This window comes from Coenobita brevimanus, chromosome 40 (genome assembly GCF_032717465.1).
Source record: "Coenobita brevimanus isolate Jiangsu-jjx chromosome 40, ASM3271746v2, whole genome shotgun sequence".
Lineage (NCBI taxonomy): Eukaryota > Metazoa > Arthropoda > Malacostraca > Decapoda > Coenobitidae > Coenobita > Coenobita brevimanus.
In genome coordinates this window covers 23,150,172-23,171,800 of record NC_136993.1, presented here as the reverse complement: position 1 = coordinate 23,171,800, position 21,629 = coordinate 23,150,172, and the positions used below count along the sequence as shown (strand labels likewise).

At 40.0% G+C, this 21,629-nt stretch overlaps 1 long non-coding RNA gene across 1 annotated transcript in view; it reads right to left on the bottom strand.

Moving 5' to 3' along the window:
* Nucleotides 1–21,328, bottom strand: part of LOC145397202 (uncharacterized) — a 22,475-nt gene extending 1,147 nt beyond the window's left edge. The window contains exons 1-2 of the long non-coding RNA XR_013896893.1: nucleotides 21,247–21,328; nucleotides 7,661–7,754 (exon numbers count right to left, since the gene is read on the bottom strand). This is a non-coding gene — a long non-coding RNA (uncharacterized LOC145397202). The remainder of the gene's footprint in view (nucleotides 1–7,660; nucleotides 7,755–21,246) is intronic.
* Nucleotides 21,329–21,629: the final 301 nt, after the last annotated feature.

The window sequence follows — 21,629 nt, the reverse complement described above, 5'->3', positions numbered from 1 at the left end:
GTCAAACTTTGGGAAAACAGTTGTCTTTGTACATAGTGAACTCGCTATGACAGTTGTTTCAACTTACACTCTATTTTTCAACTTACAGAATACTTTTCCACTAACATTACACCCGTTTCCACTTTGTATAACTGTTATCACATATTTATAGGCCTTACTATTATACTGAGCGTCATATTATCGCATATGTACAGTCAGGGAAAGTTCCGCTTTACTCACCTCCCAAAGCACTGGTGTGAGACGGGTGAATGTGAAGTAGCAGCCAGACCTCATGTGTCTGGTAACTGTGAGTGTGGGTGAGGTGCAGGCGGGGTACTCGGGGGCAGAGGAGGGTTTAGAGATAGATTGGGAATGACGTGTAGATGTTCAGTGTATGACTTGGACGGTGTGTTGGAGTTAATTTAGTTAGGATAGATGACAATATAATGCAAGAATTTTATGAACAAAATTACGTAAATGTATGTAGAGCTAGTGCTGCCAGGAGAGCTATGGAAGTTTGCTGGATTTGGACAGAGGTTTGAATGCTTTCTTTCATTTCATTTAACATGAGATGCTCCCCATGAGATATTCATAATGATATACTTTTATATTTTGTGTTGACTCGAAAACAAAACCACTATATTTCTCTCTCTCTCTCTCTCTCTCTCTCTCTCTCTCTCTCTCTCTCTCTCTCTCTCACACACACACACACACACACACACATATATATATATATATATATATATATATATATATATATATATATATATATGTGTGTGTGTGTGTGTGTGTGTGTGTGTGTTTGTGTGTGTGTGTGTGTGTGTGTGTATTTATGTAAATTCGTATACATTTTTACATATCCTCTGTCCTCCCACTGTAAACATCAGTCTGCAGACATTTTCAGTGTTATTCTGGTAGTTATTCATCTCGAACTTAGTCAAGATCAGTGTGCAATAATAATACTGAAAAAAACATATGAGCGATTAACAGGTTTCTCATTTTCCTATAGGCAGAATGACATGGGAAGTCCTAATTATAAGATCAGTCTCTGTAACCATCATTCCTATCGACCATTGCAAAACGAAGCCAAAGAAGCATACCTTTACAGTAAACATGTATTGAAACTGTGAGTTGAGCAACTTTCTGAACCCTCTCACCCCTGGCCACCCTCCCGCTCACTCACAGTTACCAGACATGTGGAGTCTGGCTGTTGCTTCGTGACTATTCGTCGACCACCAATGCTCCAAACAGTGGGTAATGCGGAAGTTTCCGTGACTGTACATTGAAAGACAAAACTATCATCCCAGTTTCATCCAAAGATAATTTACACCTAGTGAAATACAATGAAAACCCAATCTCTACTCTTGCGTGTTGCAAATGGTTCGATTTTTCCACTATATGTTCATCAAACTTGGGGAATTTAGTTGTCTTTGTACATGGTGAGTGAACTCGCTATGACTTGTTTCAACTTAGCCTACACCTATTTTTCAACTTATATTGTACTTTTCCACTAACTTTACACCCGTTTCCACTTTATATAATTGTTATCACATTTTTACAGGCCTTACTATTATACTGAGCATCATATTATTGCATATGTGTACATAGCGAGTGAACTCGCTATGACTTGCTTCAACTTACACTCTATTTTTCAGCTTATACTTTTCCACTAACATTACACCCGTTTCCACTTTATATAACAGTTATCACATACTTACGTGCCTTACTATTATATTGAGCACCATATTATCGCATATGTACAGGCCTTACTTTTACAGTAAGCGTCATAATATTGGAAGCACACACAGTATCAGTAATGTCACAAGGTGTGATATTCGTTGTCAGGGTGGGGAGGAGAGGGTGGCGGGGGAGGTTGGGAGGTGGAAAGCGGCACCCTTCCCACTCGCACTCCTCTTCCCTCTCCCTTTTCCTTTTCCCATTCCTTTCCTTATATCATGGGGCTGTGGGGAGGAAGTGCAGGAATACTGCAGGGTGAAAGACATGCTAGGGAGCAGCTCCATCTTGCCTGCCTGCTGCCCACATATGCCACGTGTTCACACTGCCTCCCTCCCACCACCACTTTCCCTTTCACAGCTCACTCTTCCCACACCACTCTCCCTCTCACCCCTCACTCCTGCCACACCACTCGCACCTTCCCCAGACAACAAAGAAGGACCATACCTTATTTTCCTTCTCACCACACCTTGCCTGTGTATACGTACCAAAAATCACGTGCGAAATTTGTAAAATTTGCCAATGACTGACCTTGAAATTGCAGCGCGTTTATATACATCAACAGAAGTCGCAGTGACATAACATTCAGACGTATATATACGTCAATGGGAGTTGGCAGGTTAACCCGAGGCATCCTGTCAGTGTATAGGTACGTCAGAACTTTTTTTTCACACTGACTCCCATTGACATACTGGTATGTTTTGCAATTGTGAGGTCTGTCGTTTGCACATTTTTCAGTTTCAGAGGTGATTTTTGGTAGGCATATGTGGGAGACATTCCTCTGGGACACTCCCCGACCCCACGTGAACCCAGTGCACCATTGTCTCAGCAACTCACCTGCTAGCAGTGACCTGGCCAGCAAAGACTGGCTTCTTCAATGATGAAATTCAAGCTGCCCTTGATGCCTTCACAGGCGAGAGTGATTCCATAATCGATGACGATGTGGAGGACAAAGATTACATGGCACCAGAGTAAGAAATGAGCAGAAGTGATGAGGAGGTAATGTCACCAAGGAAGGTGTTGTATGTTGATATATTCGATGAGTGAAACAATGCTTATATTGCCTATATTATTGTGTGAAAATCAATGTATTTTGTACTACATATAAATTCATACAAAATGAACAATTTTCTATGTATTCCGAGTGGTTTGCAACAGTTACCACTACCATAGAAAACGTGACATTAGCAGCACGGCTCCAGTGAAAATGGTACCAGGTTTGGAGGGACACCTGTATAACACATTTATAAGCTCAGATGGGTAATTTTTTGGTATTTTCCAATGTTTCTCATAAAAAGCCGTTTCAACCAAAAAAAAATGTTTTTGAAAATCTGCTGAGATTGAGGGTTCATTGGTAAAAAATTGACCAGGATGTGGTGGGTTAAAGTCACTTAGCTGATGGCCATGTGAAACTGTTTTATGTATTTATGAAATCCAGTGCAGACACAATATTTAATAAATCCCCAGTGAAACTGAAATATAAGTGTACAGTATATACATACACTCATCATGTAATATATGCATTTATGTTTAATGCGTGGCCAAGTGGATGGCAGTAGCTTTACTTCATGACTGTTAGTTGGAAAGAATGTCTTAGCTTATCACTATAGATAAATGGAGGATTATCGAGTGTTCCATTTTGTTTCTTTTGTACATAGAATGATTTACTCTTGTTATGTCTCCTTCCATCTATGGTGGAGGAGGCATTAAGTGACTTATCTGTCAGTTCGTACATGTGTGAACCCGTTGATGGATTTCAACCAAAATTTTGTCTAAGACACAGTGTGAAGGGACGATCAAATGATTAGGTCAGGAAGTCCAAGGGGTCAAAGGTCAATGTTATATAGGTGTGGGCACAATATCTTTTGAACCCCTTCACAGATTTCAACCAAACTTTTGTTAGTGATATACTATAAAGGGACGCTGAACTGATTAGGTCAGCAAGGTCAAGATGTGAAAAGTCCAGGTCAAATGGGTGTAGATGCTACATCTCCTGAACCCCTCAATGGATTTCAACTAAAGTTTTTTCAAAGATACATTATGAAGGGTCAATGAACTGATTTGGTCAACAAGGGCAAGGGACCAAGGTCAAGGTCAGGCTATTTTTATTTTAACAGGAAGAAGGAACCAAAGGCTAGGAGCCTGCATAACAGTTCCTTCCAGGAAAAAAAAAAAAACAATAGAAGAGAGTGCCAAATTCAAGATCAGTTCATTTCAAGATGCCTGGACATGCTGCGTTAGAAAGACTGGAGATCATAGGAAGCAGGAAGTACAGACAGAGGGAGACAATTCTAGAGCTGATCTGTTGCATAAATGAAGGACTGGGAGTAACGGTTAACTCTTGCATTAGGGTTTGGGCACGTTATCTCCTGAACCACTCTACGGATTTCAATCAAACTTTTGTCAGTGATACAGTATGAAGGGACGATGAACTGAGTAGGTCAGCAGGGTCAAGGGGTCAAAGGTCGAGGTCATATGGGGTCGACTTAATTCATCTTTAGTCTCGTGTTAATGCACAATGAACACAGTCATGGAGGTTATGGCAAGTCTGTGTGCAAGGTTTGGGGAGGCGGTGGCTCAATCGGTAGAGAGGTGGCCTGCAGTCCTACCGGACCCAGGTTCAAACCCCCGCTGGGACAGGGAACAGTTTAAGGATTTGAATTTCATTTAATCAGACTTTACTGATCTACCAGAAGACCCGGCGACATGTCGTAAAAATACCCCCGCTAATACCAATATTCCAGTCTTGTATGAGACAGCCCTAGCATGTATTCAATATGGACGGTGGGTGTTAGCACCGAAGTGGTGACATGTAGGGGTGTATGGTATGTAGAAGGACTACTGGGCCTTGATAGCAGGCTGTGAAGCCTATTCCCAGAGTCAGACACGTAAAAAAAAAAAAAGTGACACTATGCATCGACAGCTCAGGGGCCCAAAATATCTGTGTTTCATGTTCATTCTTATTATTTTTTTAAAGCATTTCATTATTAAATTTCGAAATGGACTACGACATGTTATAGCTATGAAACATTAATAGTTTTGTAAAACACTGTTCGGATTGGTGAAACTTCGCAAGTCAGAACAACAGATGTCGAGGACTACATGTACCAACAGGTGGATGTGGTATATGCGCGGGAGTAGGTAAGACTGAGAGGGTAAAAGGAGTGTGTTTTGTTGTAAGTAACAGATGGAAGGAGAATATACGAGAGTATGGATCAGTTGGCTTAAGGATTGTATGGGCAGGATTGAAAGTTGGATTACCAATTTGGGCGATTGTGTGCGTACATGCACCAACGCAAGATCGTGCAAGCAGAGTGGGTAAAGAGTTCTGGACAAATGTGGAAGTGTGAATGGAAAAGTTCGAAAGGCATAAGAGAGTGTTTTTGATTGGACATATTTATGGAAAAGTAGGGAATGTGAAGGTGGATGGAGTAGTTGGTGAGTGGGGTGTGCCTGCAGAGATGGATGAGAATGGCAGTGCTTTAATGGACATTTGTGCCGGGAGGGGGTTGGTGATAGCCAATACCCTCTTCAGGTACAAAACGATCCGCAGGTAGCCTATATGTGGTGAGTGATGAGAAGGGTGGATGATGAACTGAATGTAGGGAAGGCAATGATTGATTATGTGAGTATGGATGACAGGATGAGAAGGTGTGTAATGGATGCAAGAGTATATAGAGGCTGGGGGAGTGGACTTTCTGACCACCACTTGGTGGTGGTCAGAATCAGTGTCCAAACGAAATGGAGAAATAGAAGAAGGGAAGGAAAGAATGAAGTAGCTCATACGAGGAGGGTGGAAAGGATACAAGAGGATGGCAAAAGGGCAGAATATAAGAGGGAAATGGAGGAGTGATTGGGTAAATATGGACTGGATCAGATAGGGAACGTGGAAGGTGTGTGCAAGATATTCACAGAGGAAATCTGTGCAGCATATGAGGTGCTGTGTGGGGTGAAGAGAAGACGAAAGGGGGTGGAGGGAAAGCATGAAGGAATGAAGAGGTGGGAACGGCTGTGGCACAAAAGAAGAATGCATATAGTGAATAGATGAGAAACAGGGTAGTCGAAGAAGTTGAGAAACGGAAGAGAGACTTGTATGTAGAGAGGAAGTGAGAGGTAAAAAGAGTAAGAGAGAGTAAGAAGAGAGTGGATGAGGGATTTTGAAGGAATTTGGGTGTAAAGTGGAGGGAATGTAAGAACATAATCTGGAAAGAGTTAGACAGGGTGCCAAAGAAGTTAGGGAGTGAAATATAAAAATGGTAGATTACTAGTGAAGAAAGAAGAAAAGGTGAGTAGATGGAGAGAACACTAACGAACTGTTGAACACAGAGCATGAGAGTAATGCGAGTATAAGTGGCTGGGGGACGGAGGGATGTGGGATGAGAGGAAGAAATCAGTAGGATCGAAGTTGTGGAAGCAATGACGAAGTTAAAATGGGAAAAACCCCACGAATTTATGGACTGTGTGGTAAAATGCAGAAGCATGGGGGAGAAATGGTAGAAGAATGGATGGGGAAGATGTGCAGATTGGTATGGGGGGAAGGTAGAGTCCCCGAGGATTGAAAGTCCGGTATAATTATTCCCCTGTACAAAGAAAAAGGGGAAAAAGAAGTTTGTGGTCATCACAGGGGCATTTGTCTTCTTAGTGTAATAGGTAAAGTATATGGTAGGATACTTATTGACAGAGTTAGGGAAATTACAGAGGAATTGGTTGGAGAAGAACTAGGAGGTTTTAGGAGGGGAATCTTTAGTGGAAAAGTTTCTAGAGAAGGAAAAGAAGTTGAATGAGGCCTTCATGGATTTGTAGAAAGAATATGACAGGGTGGACAGACAAGGATTGTGGAAAGTATTAAGAATATATGGAGTAGATGGGAAGTTGTTGAATGCCGTGAAGAGTATGTATGAGGGTGCCAAGGCTGCAGTGCGTATGGATAGTGAACTGAGCGAATTTTTCTATTTGAAGGTTGGATTGAAACAGGGATGTGTTATGTCTCCATGGTTGCTCAATCTGTTTATGGATGGGATTATAAATGAGACAAAAGGTAGGGCAGTGGATGTTGGAGCGGCCCCATTGAGAGAAGGCGGTGTTTGGAAACTCCCTGTACTGTTGTTTGCAGATGATACAGTGTCGTTAAGTGAAGACAAAGGGGAGCTGCAAGGCTTGGTGGATGAGTTTGGGAGAGTATGTAAGAAATGGAATCTAAGGGTGAATGTAGGGAAGAGTAAAGTTATGGTCTTCGAGAGAAGTGAAGTCAGTGAATGTACAGTGAGGCTGGATGAGGAGGAAATGGAAAATATGAGTGTGTTTAAGTACTTGGGTAGTGTGATGAGTAAGGATGGAAGTTTAGAGGATGAAGTGGTTGAAAGGGTACAACAAGGAAGTAAGGTTACTGGTTCCTTGAAAGCAGTGATAAGAAACGGGGAAGTGAGCATGGAAGTGAAAAAGTTACTACATGATAGTATTGTGATACCACCTCTAACGTATGGAAGTGAAGCTTGGACCTTGTTGGAGGGACACAAGTCAAGAGTGGGAGCTGTGGAAATGAGTTATTTGAAAGGAGCATGTGGAGTCACGTGGAGAGATTGACTGACAAATGAGGAAGTGAAGGATCGTTGTGGTGTGGATGTGGATTTGATAGGAAGCGTTAGAAGAAATAAACTGAGGTGGTTTACCCATATGGAGAGGATGGAGAGTAAGAGACTAACGAGAAGAATGTATGTGAGTGAGGTGGAGAGGAGGGGAGAGGGAGGTGAGGGCCAAAGATGAGATGGAGGGATGGAGTGGAGAGGTATATGAGAGAGAGCGGTGTAAGCTGGGAGCAGGGCAGTGAAGTGGCTAGGGACAGGGCGACATGGAGGCGATTTTTTTGTGACCACCCCTTACGGGATTAACGCGTCTGGCAATAGATAGATTACTGTGAACCCGAGTTTAACCTCACATAGCACAGTACCTTGACAAGACCGACTATGTGCTGTGTTTTCCTTCCCTTCGTCGTGTTAGAAAGAGCCTTCAGGTCTGCAACACTGAGTCCAACAATGATATACCTGGGGGCACAAGACGGATAGTAGTCAGCCATACGGTCGAAATGAAAACTGTGTATTTCTATCCACCTTCCTCCCTCCTTCTTTTTCTACGTTTCATGTAGATATTCTAACCAGTGGATATGGGCAATTTTCTTTTTTCGCAGTGGTCCAAGATGGGTCATGCCTTGCTGTATTCACCCTTTCAAGGTTAGGTTAGATTCGGGAAGATTAGGTTAGATGAGGTTATTTGGTGTGCCAGTTTTTTTTACCCTGTTGATATGAAAGTTATTGGGTGTTAAAAACTTGCTCTTTGACATACTAATGTTCAAAACTAGTTTTGATATTTCAATCTGATTTAGTTTTCCTTGGTTAGTTGTTGTTGTTGTTGTTGTTGTTGTTGTTGTTGTTGTTTGTATTTGTTGAACTTTTGATGGGCAAATACTTCTTAGAAATATAAAATCATACAAATCTGTCTCTTTTAAAATCACACATTTGAGAACTTTAAGATGTTAAAAAGCATTCCATACAGTGCGTGAACATTCTTTGGTATGTTTGACGGGTTAGAAAATCTTCAGAAAAGTACTAAATATGACTGTGTACCGACTTGCTAACACAGTCATTAACAAATCTCTATTCAAACACACCTTGACACTAGTTAATAACAGCTCATAGGAAAGAATATTGATACGCAGGCTGTCTTACTACTACCAAAGTTTAGATCATCAGTTAATACTGATTTCCCCATTATAGGACTCGGTGTTTAGCATTCCCCCCCACCCCAAAAAAAAAGTAGAGAGTCAACCTTTACAGATATGGGCAATCTGTTGGGAAATAGCAGCTGGCTTCTGCCACTTAAACTTCCAATTATACGTGATGTTCTACACTATGGACTTTGAATGTGGAGAACAGGGCAAAGAGTATGTGAAAAACTACCCAGCAGCCAATCTTACAATCGACATTTATCCAGCTGTGATTGAAAAATGGACATGGAAAAAGAGCAAATGATTTGCTCCAACCTCCTCCTATTAATTCACGGTTCATCATGCTCAACAAGATACAAGGGGGCTGGGGGCATGAAAGAAACATATGTTTTGTCTGAAGAAAACTGGAAGTCAATGATACTTATTGCAAACCTTGACTAGTTCTTCGACAATCTTATTTGCAAATGTGAAGTAGTTGCCTGCCCTAACAACAGTTTCCCTCATGATTGCAAATAGGAAGCTCACATCAACTGTCAGTGCCCTAAAGACAGAAGGATTCCTTTGAAAGAAGTTGCTTTAATTAAAGGTTAAATAGACAAAACTGCCATCATTAGACTTCATCAGATGAGGCTTATAGATCATCCTGAACATTACAGGTAAGTCAAGAAGAAAAAGGTAAACGGAAAGCTGATATAAATGAGCAACAATCCTTGATATCATCTGACACACTGGAGTTTCCTGGAGATGAAAAAGACCATGATGTGCATGTTATTCCATATGAGCCTTTGTCTGAAACCCAAAGCACATCCATCAGTATAATAATAGAGTACAACACCTTAGAAAGAAATACTTTGAGTTGAGCTGCAGAGTATCAGGAATGGCTTTCGTCTTCGTCCTAAAGTTGCAATTGCTACAGCTAGTCGAAGGACGTATGGTAGATCATTAATGAGGATAAGAGGCTTATCGCTGACCACAACAATGTAAACAGGGCATAGGAAAAACTTATGATGACCCTAAACAGGAAATTTGATGACTGTTGCAAGGAAGGACTGTTTGACCGTATCTTTTTAGATGGCTGCCAAGACACAACGAAGGTGATGCTCAAGGCAAAGGAATCAGATAGGCAGTTTCCAGTGATGGACAAAGAGGAGCCTTATATTGTGTGCAGTCAGTCAGGCGGACAGTATCCAGTCCGCTGTACACCTGAGAAACCGTCGAAGACAGGGAAACTGCTGAAGCCATTGCAATCTCGTAGAATTCATGAAAGAATGAGGCATTGACAAGAGTCCTCAATCCATGTGTTGTGGTTCCACAAATGTCAGCACTGGGCGGGAGGGGAACTAAGCACTGGGTATAGGAGATACTGTGATCGTAGGCAGAATTGGCTGGTTTGTGCCCTCCATACCATTGAGTTACCTCAGTGACACTTGATAACAACACTGGATGGCAAAACCCTGTTAAACAAATGGATTGGCACTATAGGGAAGATGCTTGACTCGGCCACAGAGCAAGAAGTTAATCTTTCATAAAAGATACACACGAGATGACCTATCCACCTAAGCAATAAAATATTTAAGTACAGTATCTCTCCACTTATCAAGCCTTTGGTTACAATATTACACAGGCAATAAAAGCAAGCTACCAGCAGACCCGGCTTTTCCTGAGAATAACCCTGTAAATCACTCAATATGGTTGACAACACCAACAGACTTTGCCTGATATGGGTATGAAAATAGGGCCTCAAAGGAAAACATCTGAATAATCTGTGAGTGATAGTCGAGTGCACTGTGGGCGTTTACTATCCTTGCTGGTTAAACATTAAAATGAAACACTCTTTGAATCATGCCTTTGCCACATTATTTCAACTTCAGCAGCTAAAGCACCAGAAAAAGGCTGTGGCGTATATTGTCATTCTTACTATACAGCGTTCAACATGGTTTGTCTTTAGTGCTTTTAGTGACATGATAATTCAAGCACTGATTTGCTTTGATGATAGTGAGGAGAGGCGACAGAGTGTCCAAAGGGATATTGAATCGAGAGGGAGTGGAGATGACGACATTAACTTTGGGATATTTCTGTCTACTCCAGGTAGACTCTTCTGTCAAATCAGAGGTGTCCTCGCTCTTAGATGACTGACTAGTGTGATGGAGTTTATAAACCACCTTTAACCTTTGGGCTTACAACAAATGAAGTTCATCACTGGGTCAATGCAAGCACCTCGGTGGTCATGTCATGCTCAAGACAAAGAACGATGTGCCAAGCAAGTCACAGAAGTAGCAAACAAAGTATTTAGTTCTGTGAATTCAGAAGGCTTCACTTTAGGCCAAGAAGCAAGCAGGCAGTTGATGTCCTGATATGAATCAATGCAGGACTGGAATGAAACTGGCACAATAAACCAAAAATAAAAAAAAAGAGTCTTTAATGTTTTTGTTGATAATGTTTTTTCCTCTGAATAATGAATGTTGTTTAATGAAAGAATGAATCATTGAGCTACCGTTGGTTTTTAATTAAATATAAGCCAAAATATGCATTACTATGCTTGAATCTGGGAAGTGATACCTCTTTTAAATGAGTCATTATTCATCAAGATAGTGTGGTCTTACATTTATTTATTTATTTTTTTTTTTTTGCTCCTAGAGCAAGTCATATATTCGTATTTTAGTATCCCTCACCAAGGAAATTCTCAAAAATTAGTGTGAACTCCCCAAATCAACACATCCTATTAGTTTATACTTGCAAATAACAATGAGCATTCTGGAAAGGGAAAACTACTACCCAGCGTTGTTGAAATCGTCTAGAGTACGTAAATATGTTTTTTTCCTCTGTCGTTTGTTGCTGCTTTCCCCAACTCACCCCCTCTTTTCTTATTTTTTTTATGAGGTAGGAACATTCTTTGGAAAAACCTGAGTGTTGGTATAGGGATGAAATTGTTCCAGTTGTCTTCCTACACGTTTTTTTCTTATAACACCAAAGAAATTATCATCATCATTATCCATACCCTTATTCTCGTGTAAAGACGGGGTCATTCGATAGTGACCAGATCGCAGAAAATAAGAAAATTTACGTCAGAAGTTGAAAAAAAAAAAAGCATATCTTTTTCTTCTGGTTCATATTCACCGTATATGATCTGGAAAACACATGGACACTGTGGCTGAATATGGACGTCAATGAGTGAGGTTAAATTAGCTCAGATATTTTAAAGAACATACCTTATCAATAAATGAAAAAAAAAAAAAAAAAAAAGCGTCTGGCTCTGGGCCTTGGCTTAACAGTTCATTCACTATGACTCAGCAGTCTTCCTACATGCGAAGTACCTTCACATGTCACCATTTTAACATGCACTGTTCAGGTATCTCGAAATGAATGGATCTTCATTTTGGCTGTCTTTTATTTTATTTTTGTTTTTTCATGGAGGGAGCAATTTGCGGGGCCCCTGGCCTTTGGTTCTTTGTTCCTTGCATTGAGGAAATTTATATATATATATATATATATATATATATATATATATATATATATATATATATATATATATATATATATATATATATATATATATATATATATATATATATATATATATATATATATATATATATATATATATATATATATATATATATATATATATATATATATATATATATATATATATATATATATATATATATATATATATATATATATATATATATATATATATATACTGTATATATATATATATATATATATATATATATATATATATATATATATATATATATATATATATATGTGGAGCCTCCGTGGTACAATGGTAGAGTGTGCGTTTTCGTACATGAAAGGACGACGGTTCACGCCGCGCCACGATGATAAAGTTTGGGAGCGTCCTTCCAGCCATGTACTGCTTTGGCGGACATAAGGGGTGCTGTGGTTAAACCAGTCTCGTGTATATGTAGTAAGCTTGTACCCAGTCAGCTTGTGCGGGCTAATTACATATGGTTCACAGACTACACACACATCCAAAGCCACTCCAACACTACAGTCACACTTACAAGCACTTCTCACCCACCATACAATCTCTACCAGACAGCCTAAGCCACTTGGTAGAGATACATACTGTAGGCTGTACCGTCCCCACTTCCGGCGGGATAGGCCGATCCTGCAGTGAACACTCAAACGGCTGATGAGATGAGATGCGAGATTATATATATATATATATATATATATATATATATATATATATATATATATATATATATATATATATATATATATATATATATATATATATAAAACGGGCAGTCTACTGTAATTCAGTAATAATGCACTGGTAGTTGTGGGAATCTCTTTACATGTCGGTGGAATATGTGGAAGATCAGTAAATCGATTTTAGGAAAATGAATTTTATCACACTTCCTTGCCTCATCCTAGGATCGAACTGGCTTCTGTTACGACGATTTCTTGACACTCTCAGCTATCACCACTTATATGTCTCTGAATACTAGATGAATAATCGTCTTTCTAACTGGATTTTACTTTAGTAATGTGAATAAATTACTCCTGCCAGTATTTACTCATATAAAAACTCTTCTGTATAATTCCTAACTTGCCCTTGCTCTGTATTCGCGTTTGTTCATATCAGATTCAGATAAAGTTTTCTTTTCTACCTGACCTCCATAAATTACAATATTTTCTTTGCACAGCTCTTGGCTTGCTCATTCTTAGGCAGTATTTGGAAAACAATAGGTAATTAAGCTTTTCGCGAAACTTGCATGGAAGCGTTATTATCATTCAATTGTTGTTTAACATATTTTCAAAGAAACTTTACCTCCAATTCAGTTTTATTGATATGCTAGTATTCCTTACTCATAATTTCCGGGCTACCGATACATGGACCTTATAAAACAATCCCATGCATGATGCGTTGCCGGATCGTCACGTTGCTTCTTGATACACCAAGGCTGCAGGATGATAGTTTGGGCATGCACTCTCGTTACATCATATTCGATTACCCAGTTCAGTGGGTCTTTTATGAATGTTAATATGTGTTAAATGACGGTCAGAGCACAAGAGCAGCGTATCAGGCCATAAAGGAGTTAACTGGGACTGAAAAAAGAAGGAAGGAAATACCTGTACGAGATAGAAATGGTAATTTGATGACTAAAGATTTGGATAAAAAAGGAAGGTGGAAAGAGCATTTTGAATCTGTTCTAAATAGACCAATCCCAGCTGAAGAGGACATTTTGCCAGCTGAGAGAGATTTGCAGAGAGAAACAGGGGATATAACCTTGGAAGAGGTAGCAAAATCTATAAAGGAGATAAAGAATTTTAAGACCCCAGGAGAGGATGGAATATTTCCTGAAATGCTTCAGGTGGAAAATGATGAGTTGATGAATGCATTTTTTAAACTTTTTAATGTGGCTTGGGATAATGGTGGAATTCCAGAAGAGTGGATAAATGGAGTGATTATAAAAATACCAAATAAGGGAGATTTAAGTGTGTGTGGCAATTGGAGGGGAATAACTTTTGACACCTGTAGTCGCAAAAGTCTTTTCCAAAATCTTGTTGAAGAGAATAGAGCCAGTCATTGATAAAATTTTAAGAGAAGAACAAGCGGGATTTAGAAAGGGTCGAGGTTGTAATGATCAGATTTTTGTTGTAGGGCATCTAATGCAACAAGCTAATGAGATGAAAATGCCACTTAGTATGTGTTTTGTGGATTTTGAAAAGGCGTTTGATAGTGTTTTACGTGGAGCTATGTTGAAAATTATGAGATTCTATGGTATACCAGAAAAGTTTGTAAATATTATTACAAGCCTGCATGAAGGTACTTTTTGTAAGGTAATGGTGGGTGGTTCTTTGAGTGATCCATTTGATTTTAGGTCAGGAGTGATTCAAGGAGGAGTTCTTTCGCCATTGCTGTTTATTTTGGTTATGGATTATGTTATGAGAAAGGTTGTAAGAACAGGTGCAGGAATTAACTGGAAAGAAAATAAGAAGCTGATGGATTTGGACTATGCTGATGATATTGTACTGATTTACGGAAGTATTTACGAGATGCAGAGGGTGCTTGATTGTCTGGTGAACGAAGGAGAAAAAGATGGATTGGTAATAAATTGTGGAAAGTATGAAAATTATTAATATGAACATGGAGAACCAAATCGATTGTGTAATTGGAAATAATGTGGTGAAGAATGTAGAAACCTTTAAATATCTGGGAACGATTGCATCATCTAATGGATCATTAAACAATGAAACTGAGGAGAGGATTAGACAGGCTTGGTGAGGTGTTGGAATGCTGAAATCTATTTGGAATAATAATATGCTTTCGGTACATACTGAAGTGAAAATTTACAAGTCTATGGTTAAAGCAATTTTAATTTATGGGCATGAGTCATGGTACAGTACAATTGCAACAGATCAGAAAGTATTAGGATTTGACAATAAAATACTGAGTAGGATTCTTGGGGTAAAGTGGCAAGACAGAGTTACAAATGCAAAAGTAAGGGATATTATGAGAGTGGAACCAGTTAATGATTATGTGAGACTGTCTCGCTGGAAGTGGATGGGGCACATATACAGAAAAGAAGGCAGTTTAATACAGGATGTCCCAGAGTGGACTGCTAGAGGAAGAAGAGGTAGAGGTAGGCCGAGGGAAACTTGATTGAGGACAATGAAAAGAGAAGCAGGGGAGGAGTGTTGGTGGAACCTGAAGGAGATGGCAAGAGACAAATATTGGTGGAGAGAGTTCATCGAGGCCCTATGCATCCCGTGGGGTGCCACAGGTAATGATTGATTGATTGATTGATTGATTGATTGAATATGTGGTTGCGGAAATGCCTACCTAAGCACAGTACATAGTAGAGAATGATTATTTGGATGGGCTCGGGTATTGCAAGAATCTTCCATCGAACGTCTGTCGAGGTTTTAGCTTAGATTCCATCAGGTTCCAATAATTTCCTATACTTCTTCCCCCGTTTCTCAATTGTGAGGAAGCACTCGTGATCTGTTCTGTCTCTCCTGGTAATGAAGCGTGTTGTTAAATAAAATGAAGTATAAAAAAAAAATAAACACACCTAATGCGAAATACAGACTACATGTATCTTATTAAGATGTTCCGAATATTAATTCATGCACAAAAATATTTCCTAACGTGAAGGGGGTATGCCTTAAACCATCGGAATAAGATCGAATCAGTAAAGAATGCACGAATCTTCCACAGTACGCCTATCTAGTTTTTAACTTTGATTTTTTCAAGTCTTTAGTCGTCCTTTCTTTTCCGTTGTTACTCAGTGGCAGGGATGCAACTGTGATATGTTGCTCCTTTTCTTGTACTGTCCTAGTAATGAAATGTGGTGTGTAAAACGAAATGAAGTACAGTAATACAGAATAAACAAAGCTAATGAAAATACAGACCACCTTTATCTTATCAAGATGTTCTCAATGTTAATACAAGAACATAAATGTTTGATAAAATGTATGACGATATAAGGAGGGCAATGTGTTATTACCAATCGGAACAAGATCGAGAAAGTAAAACTTTTAATCCCATCCAATTTTATGGCATGTTTTTGTATACTAAGTTGTTGATTAATAGTTATACCTTTGTCACGACATTTTTGGGTTCACTGATGCTGCATCATAATGGCACGTACAGGAGTAAAAGTAAATCCAGGAATTGGGTTACATATCGTTTTACTGCCTCAGTCTTATTCCGATGGCTTTTGACAACGCCATCCCCTACATCTTCATACATTTTATCAACTTTATTCTTATAACTTAGCTTCTGTAAGAAAAATCCTAAGGTTTATGTAAGTTTGCCATCTTCAGTAAGTCGTAGTAATGAAGTGATTAACCCTTTAACCGCGGGTGTCATTCCAGAATGACGTTGCAAAAACTGGACCAAACCGCGGGTGTCATTCTCGAATGTTTGTGAATATTTTGAATACCCCGCGTTTTTTCCGTGCGCCAATTGTTTCAAGGGAGAGTAGCTATTAAGTTCTTTCACTCCAGCTGACCCCCCACCTCCCTCTTCCCCCCCCTGGGGCCCCACCTCCCACCCCCTGGGCCCCCCACCCCACCCCTGACCAAGCGCGCATCAGTATCTGTCCAGCTGTGTGAGTGACAACACATGTTGATGTGGCAGTGAAGTGCAGGCAATTACAGTGCCTTTTACCTGTCTCAGTGAACACAGAGTGGGTGTTTATCGTATGTGCAGTGTTCATATATGTTTATAGTATTATTATCAGAATGTGATTGGCATTTGGTAATGGTGTGTGAGCGAAAAATAGTGATTACAACACCGCTGATGTGGCAGTGAAGTGCAGGCAATTACAGTGCCTTTTACCTGCCTCAGTGAACACAGAGTGGGTGTTTATCGTATGTGCAGTGTTCATATATGTTTATAGTATTATTATCAGAATGAGGTTGGCATTTGGTAATGGTGTGTGAGCGAAAAATAGTGATTACAACACCGCTGATGTGGCAGTGAAGTGCAGGTAATTACAGTGCCTTTTACCTGCCTCAGTGAACACAGAGTGGGTGTTTATCGTATGTGCAGTGTTCATATATGTTTATAGTATTATTATCAGAATGAGGTTGGCATTTGGTAATGGTGTATGAGCGAAGGTAATGATGTGTGAGCGAAAAATAGTGATTTTACACCCCTCACTTCTAACGGCACTGCCCGTCCTGTGAAAGTCAACAAAGTCATGAAACCTACATCAATGGAAAGCTGAAGGTTAGTACTTTCTAATGGTATCTTATTTTTTTCTCTAGCTTTATTCTGTGCAGAGTTATTAAGGTTTAAAGGTTTGTTTACATTTGGCTGAAACCCCCGCGGGAGAGGACAGTCAGACCAAAACAATACCCGCGGTTAAAGGGTTAATGAATGCTCTGATTAACCCTCTACAGTTCGAAAATCCTTTGATGAACTAAAAAAAAAAAAAAAAAAAAAAAAAAAGGAAAACAAGGAGCACAGGGAGAGTGCAGCATCCACGCCTGGCAATCGGTCCAAGATTGAAGGTTTTGGCTTAGCTATGTAACCTTGACCTTTGGCCCATTAATCTCAAATTGCAAATATTTCATCCTTGCTTAACCCGTTCCATGCCAGACCCTTCGCCGGCCGTTTACCCTCTCGTGTCAAGGGTCTAGGAGGCTGAGTGCCCCTCTATGCCAGCGACTTTCAACGTTTTTTTTGCCTGAGGGGACCTGGAATGTATAAAAAAAAATGAGCTTAGTGATAATAAAAGTGTTCAGCTGGGCTGTTTTCAGGCTGAAAACAGGTGTTCCTTGTTCCGAGGCTCCCAGCGAACATGGGCGCGTCGTTCCCCTAGACTTCATGGGCCCAGGCGCGGCCCAATTGTGTCAGATGACTATAGTTGCGGAGAGCGACTCTGAGGTTGTTATTACCGTGCCCGGGCAACCAACCATTCAGAAGTGCGTCTGATTTCGTGTATAATATGAGAAGCATGTGATTCGTATATAATATGTTCGTGTATAATAATATTCGTGGATAATAAATTTGTGCATAATAATCTGATTCATGTATAATATGACACGAAATTGGACGCACTTTTCAGTGGTAGGTTGCCAGGGTACGATAACGTCAACCTCAGAGACGTGCGCCGCGACTATAATTTCAGGAACCGTCAGCGACTGATGTGGATAGTAGTCCATTTTGGTATGGACTGGGTAGATACATGAACTAAATGATGTTTGCAAGTGACACTTGGTTGACGTAAAGTAGCCACGGTAGGAACTTTTACGATGTGAAGTTTGGAGTTCGTGCTAATTTGACCTATTTTCACAGTCATTTCCTTCGTATATTATATAGCTCTACGGCACCATAAACAGTCAGTAAGGCACTGTATACAGTAGTTTTTGTACAGAGTCACATTATTTACGCTAAATCACTCATTGCTTACGTTACAAACCTTACTTTACTTGATATCATGACTTTCTTCTATTTACTTACATTTATGTATATTATGTTCATTACATACATTATTTACATTATTACACACACACACACACACACACACACACTTTTTCAGTACTCCTCCACTGTGTGGTAGTTTGTGAAGCACTGAGGAAAGCACAGCCCAAATTCACTCACAGAATGACACGCCAAACAGCCAGGCCACCCCTCCCCAACCGCCACCTACCCCCTTCCTGCTCATAGACAGAGTGGAAAAAGGTGTCTGCTCCCGTTTTCTGTGAAGCAATTAAGGCGAACTGCATACATTTCGCGTAAATGTTCCCAAAATCGAGTCTGTACCACATACGGACCTGGCATGGCTGGCAGTGTTTGGTTGTCCGTACCAGGTACAGACCTGGCATGGCTGGCAGTGTTAGGTTGTCCGTACCAGGTACAGACCTGGCATGGCTGGCAGTGTTAGGTTGTCTGTACCAGGTACAGACCTGGCATGGCTGGCAGTGTTAGGTTGTCCGTACCAGGTACAGACCTGGCATGGCTGGCAGTGTTAGGTTGTCCGTACCAGGTACAGACCTGGCATGGCTGGCAGTGTTAGGTTGTCTGTACCAGGTACAAACCTGGCATGGCTGGCAGTGTTAGGTTGTCCGTACCAGGTACAGACCTGACATGGCTGGCAGTGTTAGGTTGTCCGTACCAGGTATGGACCTGGCACTGAAAGGGTTAACCTGAATCCCACCAGAAAAGCTTTGTTCAAATATCAGAAGTGTTGATGTTGACCTTGGTATGTGAACATGACCTTTGTCATACTGACCCTAGGCCATTCCATTAAGTTTAATACAAACTGAATGACAACGTTTTGATTGAAGGACCGAGAGTCTGACACTGTCTTGTGACCTTAACCCGCCCCGTCCCGACGACGTATGGGTACGTTGCAACGATTTGCATTTGCCAGTCCCGGCGACGTACCAGTACGTCGTGCAATTGCAAGGTCGCTAATTTGCACAATTTTCAATTTTCGCACGTGATTTTTCGTATGTATACACGGGACACCTTCCTCTATTCCTGTACAAGATACCAAGCAGGGACAATGCCTTACACTGCATAACCTCCCCCCTCCCCCCCTCACGCCATTGTCTTGGCAAAGGACCTGTTACCAGTGACCTGGCTAGTAAAGTTATTCAGGGCCAGAGTGATTCCCCAATCGATGACAATGTGGAGGACAATGTTTACATAGCATTAGAAGAAGAAACAGCCAGAAATAATGATCAGGTAGTGTGGCAAAAATAGGTCAGGTATGGTGATTAGTTAGTGAGTGAAACAATGCTTATAATGCCTTTATTACTGCTTGAAAACCAATATACTGTCATACTACATATACATTTGTACCAAGTAAATAAATAAATACCATTTATGAGTGGATAAAATAGTTACCCTCCCATAGAACTCGTTTTCTTTGGTGCCAGCATGTTAGAAAACCCACTCAGGTAAGGAGGAACTCCTACCTGGATTGGGCACTTTAAACCTCAGGTGAGCAATTTCTCTATGAATTTTCGATGTTTCTCACCAAAAGCGAAGGTTTTAGCCAAAAAAAAAAAAATTCGAAAATACCTCGGGACTGGGGGATGTCGGAGGTGCGGAAAACCTCGGGACGTGACGGGTTAAATTTCAACCAACAGCAACTGCAACACTTAACTCCTTCCTCACTTTTACCCTTCTACCAAGTTTTATCTGTATCTGACCAAAACTGTAAAAATTGGCCCTATTCCTTACCTATTATCTTCGATTCTTTCAGGGCAATAACTACTGTGATTTCAACCTAGTGGAAAATGAAACTACACTACGAAAAACCAAGGTGATCGGGTTGCCAGTTTCAGAGCTAGAGTGGTCCAACGAGAAGCAACAAGAATGTGCAGAAATTTGTAAGTGGAGAAATGTGGATGCTTTAGGTATAGATAATCATGAGGATTATGGCTATCTGACAAAAAAAAAAAAAAAAAAAAGAATACCTCTGTGTTTGATAGTTGCGAAGTATTATATTTGTTGAGGCCTAAGCCTTAACAAGTATAATGGCATGTTAACGCTGTCTCTGTACAGAGTGTCTACCGACACTCTGATTTTAGACACAGTGAAAGGTCTCCTGCAATCACTGGCTTAATCTTTACCTGTTCAATGAATCGACAAAGCTATTAATGCTAATTTAAAACGGCTATGTGATTACACAAAAAGTGTTAATGCTGTGTTGGGCTTCTAAGTACTGGGAGATATGATACTTCAGTTTTCAGTACACGGCCAGTGACATAAGAAACCATCAAGTCTCTAAATTCCATATGGAGGTAATTTGCCCCAAGTCTCCTCTGGAAAGTCCCTAATCAGGTGCCTCAACATTTTATTAATAGAAAGCCGAAATGTACATAAATACAGTATAGCTAGAAATAAGGAATGATATAAATCCAACGAATCTCTCGGCAGGAACCTTTGTAAACAGGAGATGTCTCATTAATATGTCACTCACATGAAAATGATGATCGTTCCCAGCTTCGCTTTGATGACAGTGTGAGGCTCTTGTGTGTATTTTGTCTTCCCTTGCGGGTGACTGAACCAATGTTAATAATTTTTTTTTTTAACTGCAGGATTATTAACAGCATTAATTAGCAGTTTTTTTTCTCTTATTCTATCAAATACAGCCGTGTACATTCCCTAAAACATGTGTTCTAAATTTATTAAGCTATATGTAGATGAATAATTTAGTACAAAAATGATGTTGATTTACACCTTTACAGTCAAATTACAGCAGCCCAATACAGTACAAATACCAAAACCACGAGATTATATATTAGTTTGGCTCAAAATGTTAATCAGAGCTACTGTATAATTTAATAAAGTTAGGTCCACTTACTTGCCATAGTAATCCCAGGCCTTGAGGTGTTGGTCAGCGAAAGACAGCAGATGTTGTGGACCGAGGAGCAGGAAGAGGTAGGCTCGACACAGCTTGCTGCTCCATAATGGTGTTAGCAGATCCCTTTCATCACGAATCACAACAACCTAATATAGTGAGGGACATTCTCATTGACTAGATTTCTTCGCATCTCCAAAGGAGAATAAGGACTATTTTCGTTGCCCTAGGAGGCTTCGTAACACTTTTTCTTATTTGATTTATTTTCCACATTGCAGATTCATAAATTTTTGTAAAGCTGAATGTTTCTCATCCAACAGTGAGTATATTAAGAAAATAAGGATCACATGTAGGAAAATATTAAGCTGAAATATGCTAGTTAAATC